General features: G+C 44.3%; 1 long non-coding RNA gene across 1 annotated transcript; it reads left to right on the top strand.

Annotated features, from left to right (window-relative positions):
• The first annotated feature begins 223 nt into the window (after window positions 1–223).
• On the top strand, window positions 224–9,063 carry LOC103629430 (uncharacterized). The gene is made up of 2 exons (XR_554382.4): window positions 224–8,451; window positions 8,615–9,063. It is a non-coding gene; the product is annotated as an uncharacterized lncRNA (long non-coding RNA).
• The last annotated feature ends 233 nt before the right edge of the window (window positions 9,064–9,296 follow it).

Genomic DNA, 9,296 nt, shown 5'->3' with positions numbered 1-9,296 from the left:
CGTTTGGTTTCCAACAAAATAAGAGTGGAGCGGCTCCTAGATCTTCATATGGAAATTTACTATAAGTAGTTGAAACGCTCCATAAAAACGACCGGATACAAGCGCTCTCCCGGACATGAGCGCTCTCACTACTCTCCTTCCCTCTACACTCATATGACTCTCGAACCAAATAAAGAATCGAACGGCTCCGATCTATTCTACTGTTCAACCAAACTCTATTTGACTCTTCAACCAAACGCATAGCCGCTCCGCTCTCCTCTTCCCCCACTACCAAACGCACCGCTTCTCATAGTGGCATAATTCCAAACTTCTCCGCCCATCCTCCTCCCAAATCTGAACCTCGCATAAAACCTCGCCGTCTCCGACCAAACCACCGCTCAATCGTTAGTTTAAGTGTGAGGCCACCGCGTGTGGCCGGGTGGGCAGCGGCGGCGGCACATGCGAGGCGCTCTAAACCTGCTGCCTGATCCCACTCGCGGCGGCCGGTGACCACACCATTGAAACCAACAGCCCTTGGAACAAAAGCGGCGATGAAGAAGGGCACCGCAGCTTGGCGCCGGGCCGGTTTCCGACCGGCGCTCGTTGCCGGATCCGCGCCTCCCCGGGGCCACTCTGGTCCCCGCCCCGCTGCGCCGCGCCGGATTGCGGACCCTGTGGCGGGCGACGGTTCTGCGGCGGTAGGGGCTGGGGTTGGGGACCGTGGCGGCGGGGTCCGTGCCGGCTTCTGGTCGGGGCCGTGGTCGAGCAGCGCGGGATCTGAGCCGCCTTTGATGGACCTTTTTCGAGCCTTTTGTTGCGAATGAGTGGTTTTGGTATGCTCTCTGACTCTTCCTTGCCTTGCCGTCGCCGTTCGCCGTTCGCCGTTCTTTTGGATGCTAGATTGCAATCTCTCCAGGACGGTGGACGGATGCAGTAGCATGCTGGATGTAGCAGTATGTATGTATGTATGTATGTGTGTGTGTGTGTGTTCGCACATTCCCTGAACCCAAACCCTAGATCGAATCGAGGGCACTGCGCGGTCCATTCTCCGGAGCAGCCGTCGCGTCAGGTGTCCATCCATACGGTGCCGCCTCACAGCCGTTACATTGCTTGGCCTCGACCATGCGGAGCCGCCTAGGCGGCTTCCGAGTCAGGTTTGGCCTGCCGCGCTGCCCTCATTCGCTACTCCTGATGGATTTTTGTCGACATGAGGCTCTGGCCAACAGATCGTGACTGTTTGTAGACTGCACTAAGGCTGCTGGCTGAGGATGATCTTATTTCCATTTATCAAACGGAAATTTGTTCTCATTCGCGGTCGCGGAGCACTGAAACCCACAGCCCTTGGGAACAAAAGCGGCGGTGATGAGGAAGGGTGCCGCGGTTGGCGCCGGGCCTGCTCCTGAGTGGAAACTGTCCTCAGATCCGTGCCTCCATGGGGCTACCCTTGTCCCCGCTCCGCCGCTCCTCATCAGACTGTGTACCCTTGGGCGGGTGACTATGCTATGGTGGCTGGGGCTAGGGTTGGGGACCGTGGGGGTGTGGTCCTTGGCGCGGTTCCAGTCAGGGCTGTGATCTGTGGTGACACGGGATCTGAGCCGTCCTTGATGGACTCTTCTTGAGTCTTGGTTGCGATGTTTCGTTTTGGTGCACTCTCTATCTCTTTGTTGCTAATTATTCTTCACCATGTCCTTCCATTTCGGGACTGGCAGATCGATACGCCTGTATATTTCCGTGCGATTGGATTGATTTTTACCAAGTGCGGAAAGATTGGGAGTTGAGATAGTGAGTGGGTTTTCTTCTCCTGTTCGCTCTGCCTGCTCTCTCGCTCACCTGGTGAGACTAGGACCACTGCCACCATATGTCAGGTGCCAGGCCTTTGTGAGCAAGTTTAATAATATGTCCTGTTGATGCTCTACCACGATCTAAGGATGCTCTTCTTCACTTGCCTAACTATTGGATCTGATCCTGGGACCTGGGTCAATGTTTGTGGGACTAATATACCAGGTCAGTTGCATCCCATAAGCTCCTGCCTAAGTGCCATCAAGAACAAAGCCATAAAAAATTCCTTACGGGGGCAATGATCAACAACCATGGCTGACATAAGCGCCTATGAGCAATCAAGGCTGCTATGGGTATCAAACTGGAGCCCTCCCTCTTCTCTCCTGGGAACCTTTTCAGTTATGTTCTAATGATAGTGGTTCTGTCCTTGGATGGTCATGCCATTCCGTGTGTGATAACCAGGGCAGCTCCACTTATAATATCAGGACAAGTTGATCTGGTGCTAGGAGATGGTGGGGTTGCCAGTTAAATGATTGAGCAAAGGCGAAGCTGAGCCCCCCTCAACACACACACACACACACTTCTGTTGAGTATGTTGTTGCTCTGTGTTTTCTTTCTAAACCTACATATTTTATGACTCCATTACTTTTGTTGCATTTGTGTAACACACCAATCATTTACATTTGGATTCTGTTCATTAGTAGGTTGAGATGTTCCCTAGTTTCTGATGTTGATTCTGCTATAATTGTTTGCGATAGTATTATTTTGCTTGATGGATACTTTTTGATAATTTTGTTCATCCAGAATTTATTTCAGTAATTTCATGAGTTATGTCTCAGTACTACTGTTGGTGCTGAGTGCCTTTGGACTTAGGAGAGATTTGTGTTTTAGCAGTTACTTCCTTTGGGCCATCACAACTATTATAGCCTTGCAAGGTGCAGCATTGATCCATTTTGGTAGTTCCTATGCATTCCTTTGTTTTCCAAATATTTTCTTGTTGCTTATCTGTTGATCTTCCTTTTTTTTGTAACTATTCTTCAACGGCTGTGATGTAAAATGCCCCAGTCCCATAGATGGCATTAGTGGTACTAATCGTGTGCCATGGCCTTGATGAATCTTGATTAATCAATCAAAATGATATACATGCTAAGTTATTGTCATGAGTTTGGTTGCGCTTTTTTGGTCATGTTCGTGAAAAGCTTCTCTATGTTTGTGCTGTTCATATGTGAGCAGGCCATTCTTTCTATGGTCTGTTCACGAATGTATCGACCTATTTTCTCAATTGCAGAGACATTGGGAGTTGGGAGGAGTTGTTGGAGAGTTCTCTTTCCATCCTGCCGAAAAAACCAAATTTGGGAGTGAGTTTTGGGAACTATTGGAGATGCTCTGTGCATATTTTCACTACTGCTGACTGATGGATGGAACATGCATACTTTTCTCCTGATGCGATGCAGTGGTGATTCAGATTCTTCTTGGGCATTTAAATTTTTTTGCCATATTCTCTCCTTCACTCCCCGCCTTTCCTTCTCCCCTTCCTCTTCTCCCTGCGTGCTCTCTGCTCTCGTGGTGATGACTGGGTAGCCACCACCACCCTAAGTCAGGTGCCCAGCTCTCGTTGGGCCCTTCGCCAGGTCTTAACCGGGCAATTTTCTGGCGCCGAGCACCCACCAGGTGTACCAACGCCTTCTCTTCCCTTCCTGTTGTGTGGAACTGAGCACCCAAACTCTTAAGCTATTTGGCTATTTCCATTCGTATCCCTTTTAAAGATTATCACTTATCAGGGCATACATGGGGACACCCATGTCCTTTACTTGACCCGCGCCTTCAGTTCTGTGTGCTTTGATCTGCTTTGCTCTGAATGTAGGTGTTAGGCAGTGCAAATGGGATCAGGATATGTGATGATGATATATAAAGTGGTGGTTTAAAAGCTTTGATGAAATTACCTAGTGGCCATTGCAAGTGAAATTTGCTTAGGGTGACCGTGCTGGGCATGGAAATGAGCCTGAACCTATGAATGGATTGCTGATGGAAGGCAAGGATGTTCTACCTTTTCCTGAATTGCATGCCATTGAGCAAGCGAGGCAGCTGCGAGTACCTAACTAGAGCTGACCCTCTATCCTCCTGAAGCATATTTAATCAGCGCTTTTTGTTTGTGGTTCTGCCTAGGAAGATCATTTGGACGTGACAATCAGCACAGTTACAGTTAGAGCATCTCCAACAGTACCTTAAAAGAAATACTACGCCAGCCCCAAAAGAAAATCACTTCTAGAATTGCTTGTTTATTCCAATGTTGAGTAACAATTGCACTTAGGAAATAGAGAATGTAAAAAAACTACTAAAGCTAGGTGGTCCTATACCTATATGTGCACTTGGTGTGGGACGAAATTTGAATGCTAGAAGTGCACTTATTTTCGGACAGTGGGAGTAATCGTGAAAATTCTGTTTCTGCAACCTTTCCAATAGATTTTTTTCTTGAACCCTCAAGAGATATGCACATCATTTCATTAAGAAGAGCAGAAAAAAGATCCATAAATAATCAATACAGGGAGACAAAAGACCCCATTACGGTGGCCAAAAACAAAGAAACAAAAAGACACCCATGGTAGGAACCAGGAACTACCCTGACCTAAAGACCTGGGATTGGATGCTCTAAGTGTAACTGTGCTGGTTGTCACATCCAAATGATCTTTGTTTTTCTGATGTTTTTTGTTACTTGTCTGTTGATCTTGCTTTCTTGTTTGGAACTCTTCTTCTCTGGCTGTGATGACTGATGACCAAACACCCTATGCATTCCTTTATTTTCTAGATATTTATTTGTCGCTTATCTGTTGATCTTCCTTTCTTGTTTGGAACTACTCTTCGGCGGCTGTGATGTCAAATGCCCCATCCACTTGAATTGTTTAGGGTTTAGGATTTAGGGTTTGGTATTGTGCTCAATACAATGTTAAACTTGGATGGCTTGTACCATATACAAGCAACCAGTTTGCAACTGATTGTCTCATTGCCGTGGCGGTGGTGTACCATATACAAGCAACCAGTTTATTTCCAAATGAACAATCCTACTCAAAAGTTCATTTAGAGTAGGATGTGTCGTGTTGATATTGGGGTAAATCTGAGCCGTTCAACATAATATTTCTCTTTCTATTCTGTCTCTTTCTTTTCTGTCATATACTTTCGTTTATGATTCTATTTCCTTCATGCATCCTACTTTTTCTTTTGATTTCAACTTGGGACCTGGATTTCAACTAATGGGATGAATATGTCAAAGTTTGATTTGATGTCATATACGATTCTTGACCTGGGTAGATTTGATGCGTAGATTCTTCGTGTTTTCTAAAGAATGATTTTATTTCTTCTGCACACTCTTATTTAACTACTTCCATTCTTTCACCAATATCTATAAGGGCTTGTTCGTTTTGCTCTCAATCCATGTGGATTCGATGGGATTGAGTGGGTTTCAATCCCAAATAAGTCAAAATCTTTGATATTTTTTTCAATCCCATCCAATCCATATGGGATAGGAATAACCAAACAAGGCCTAAGTGATTCCCTAATGTGTCCTTCTGTGGCCCGAGGCATTGGCTTGGAAATCCCTTTGGGCAACCAGTGTTGGCGTTAATGGTCCTAATCGTGTGCCATGGCCTTGATGAATCTTGATTGATCAATCAAAAGGATAGACATGCTAAATTATTGTCATGAGCCTGGCTGTGCTTTTTTGGTCATGTTCGCGAAAAGCTCCTCTATGCTTGTGTTGTTCATATGTGAGCAGGCCATCTGTTTTTATGTGTTGTTCACACGTATCGGTTTATTTTCCAAAGTACAGAGACATTGGGAGTGGGATGAATTGTTGGAGAGCTTTCTTTCCATCTTGCCAAAAAACCAGGACTGGGAGTGAGTTTTGATAACTATTCGAGATGCTCTGATAGAGAAGGGTTCACAGTATCTTCGCTACTCCTGACTGATGTCTACTTTTTCCTGATGTGTTGCAGTGGTGAATAGTGGTGAAAACGGTCTGGATATATCTCGTTCCGTTCCGCTCTGATTTCTACATTGACCCATTGGACGGAGGGTATGGATGTTTTTCCGGCCGTTTTCGCTTTCCCGTTTTTATCCACATACAATATCCTGTTTTAGATAATACATTGAACAAATTATAGACGACTATGTCACATCGCAACAAACTAATTCATTTTTTAGATAATGGGAATTGAAAGTTCCCGGCCTTTGTCTCGAAGAGACTACAATCGAATTATTACAAACTTAGATAGGAACATAACTATCTGAAATCTTAGAGAAAGCAAAACATAGTGCGGCGAAACGGAACTAAAAACGAAGTCTAAATGCAGATCCCCATCCATGATGTCTAAAAATCTGCATCACCAACTTTATTTTCCTAATTCCTAATTAATTATGTTCTTTGTTAGCCATATGTATATTATAATATATTGCTTCTATATGTCTAGATGCGATGTTTTAATTGATCACAATACTAATTTATTTTTTTATTCTATGTGGCGATGTTTTTGCTTTTTACGTTTGATACAGATCTGTTATTGATCTGTTTCGTTTGTTTTGGTCGTTTTCTTCATCCTGCTAGTCCCGTTTTATATCTTATTTCCGATTGTCCCGTTTTAGATCTTATTTCCGATTGTCCCGTTTTTTATCCCATTTCCGATGGTTCTGTTTCCAAAATAATGTATAAAAAAAAGGGAGACGGGTTATCCTGACCAACCCCGTTCTTTTTCATCCCTACTGTCTTGTTTGGGAGCAAGAATACCGGAGGGGATTGGAGGCGCTAAAATCCTTTTGCTACTTTGAATAGCAAGGAGACTTTAGCTCCTCCAATCCCCTCCGGTATTCTTGCCCCCAAACAAGTCCTACAAGTGATCTCCTCCCCTTTCAGTTTCGTTTGGGGCATTTAAAATTTTGCAATATCTACTTCACCCCCGCCTTTCCTTCTCCCTTTTCTCCCTGCTTGCTCTCTCTTTCCTGCGTGCTGATACCTTAGGAATTGGTGATAATCTGGTGCTGATGGTGGTGATGACAACAGTTCTGTTGGCACTGGTTCATCCAACTAGCCAGCGGCCACCTAGAACCTCCACTTCTCTAGGGCCTCTCTTTGTTTGTTGTAACATGCTGGCATGGAGAGACTCTTATCATCTTCCAGTGTGGCAGTGGCAGCATCAAGGGGTGGGAACTGAGTTGGGGGTTCATCTGGGCTATGGTTGGTGGATTGGGCTCCCAATGCGGTCTGGAGAACGTATGGGGAAATCTTTGGTGTGAGTTTTGGGGTGTTTGTAGCCGTTATTTCTGCTTTCTCTTACGAATATAATTGCATGCAGCCCTCTTGGGTTTTCAGAAAAAAATGGGGAAATCTGTTTCAAACATACTCTAAACTACATCCTCTTGTTTCCTCTCCCACCATTCTTTTTGGACACATGTAGTACATGGTTCACTTTTTTTTTCCTGGTGTTTACATATACAAAAAAGACTCGTTTATATCAGATGCCTTATGACTTCCTTTTTTGTCTGTACTACTCTTGGGTGGCTATGATGATTGAACTTTCCATTAGAGAGCTTCTGCATTGTACTAGTATTTTTGGAGCTGATCCCTGGGATATTCTGTTCTGCTTGCTGTTTAACTAGGATGGCTTGTTCCTTTCTACCTCTGTCCCCCCAAAAATTGCAATCCTGTCTCTGCACTTGGACAAGCATTCTTTTGGGCAGTTGTAGCAACAAGTAACCAGTTATGTGGCCATGAAAGAGAGAGAGCAAGAGAGATTACTTTGCGCTTCCACTACAAACTGCAGTTGCTATCCTGATAATGTTCAAATATGAAATCTCTGAGCCACTGAAGTGACTTTTTTCTCCTAGACTCTAGCACCCCCACCCCCCAAAAGAAACTAAGGTGGTTTATGAAGGTTGGTTTTGCTGCTGTTTCAGCTAATCTGCTCTTTAAATTGCTTTGTGACATTCTTGATTCATTTCATATTAGCATTGTTGATTCATTTCTCCTAGACTCTAGCACCCCCACACCCCAAAAGATGTGCAGGGTGCATTATTGATTCATTTCTGTTCTATACATCTCTTTTTTTTCCGATGCTTTTTTGTTGCTGTTTGGAACTGCTCCTCAGTGGCTGTGATGATCCAATGCCCCAGCCTTTGTAACATCCCGCTGTTTGCATTGTTATTTTGCTCGATTGCTGCTAAACTATGATGGCTTTTACCATAACATGTGACATTGTTGTTGTGGTGTACTATATTTGAATGAATGATCCTCCTTAAGGGCTTGTTTGGGAGTAAGAATACCAGATATGATTGGAGAGACCATCCTCTTGCTATTCAGTTTTGAATAGGGGATTTTAGCCCCTCAAATATCAAATCTCTCTTGTTTGGGAGCAAGGATACCAGAGGGGGTTTGAGGGACTAAAATTCCTTTGCTATTCAAAGCAAGAGTATTTTAGCCACTCCAATCCACTCCAATCCACTCCGGTATTCTTGCTCAAGTATTTAAGAGGCATGGCGCTTGGGCAAGGATTGTGTTCTGTCTTACTTTTTGTTAGGATTCTCTTTCCTTCATGCTATCCTGCCTTTTCCAATGATTTCAAGTTTTCAACATGACAACATGGGACCAGGATTAATAGGAGCAACCTGTCAACACGGATTTGCTGTCAGCAAAGATTCCTGACCCAGGTAGATTAGATGCGAAGATTCCTTGTTTTTTTGGTCGGTTCTAAAGAATGCCCAAGCTTATTTGGATAAATTGCTCATTTAGTCATTCGGTTCTAAAGAATCTTTTCTTTTCCCATAAACTCATATTTAGCTTTTTGCATGCTTCCGACAATACTTTGGGCAGGCATTGTTTTGTATAAAAAAACTTGCCGGGGAGGAATAGACCGTCCTCCCGGTTTGGCTGGCACTCAAGGCGCACACACCCCCTTCACGGGCTGAAGAAGAGAAGGTCCCGAACGAGAAAATCCTGACCCCCATCACTCACGGGTCTACCGGCCCAAGGCAGCAGGGACATGCCCAAGGCAGCAGCGACATGCCAGTGTCTGCTAGTTCTGAAACTAGTTTTTATTGTGCCAGATATCAGTTGCGAGTTTAGTCTATATAGATCCTCAAATGAAGTAATTACACAGGTATTAGGTCGTGGCAACCCATTGTCATCCAATCAGGCTGTATATGTTCGATGCGGTATCCGGTTGCAGACCGTAAGAATTATATTTTCTATTTGTCTTTTGATTTGGTTTTCCTCTAAACTTGTGGGCCCTATTGGGATGGCAATGGGTGAGTTTGGTGTAAGGATGGTAGCATGTGGAGTTTGGGTCGGTTAGAGTAAAAACCTATATGCGGTCTTACCTACCTAAACTGGCATGTGATCACACCCGGGTGTAATTACAAACTTGCACTCGACCTTGCTACTCGTAGGTTTTACTTAATGTATTCTTTTAAATAATAATTGAACATAAGCAATTAAATACCAACAGTAATTGAGTTATGTCTATAGATTTAATCCTTATCATGTTGAGTAACAA

The sequence above is a fragment of the Zea mays genome, chromosome 6, assembly GCF_902167145.1.
Source record: "Zea mays cultivar B73 chromosome 6, Zm-B73-REFERENCE-NAM-5.0, whole genome shotgun sequence".
NCBI classification, from domain to species: Eukaryota; Viridiplantae; Streptophyta; class Magnoliopsida; order Poales; family Poaceae; genus Zea; species Zea mays.
This window is presented reverse-complemented; position numbering and strand designations above follow the sequence as displayed.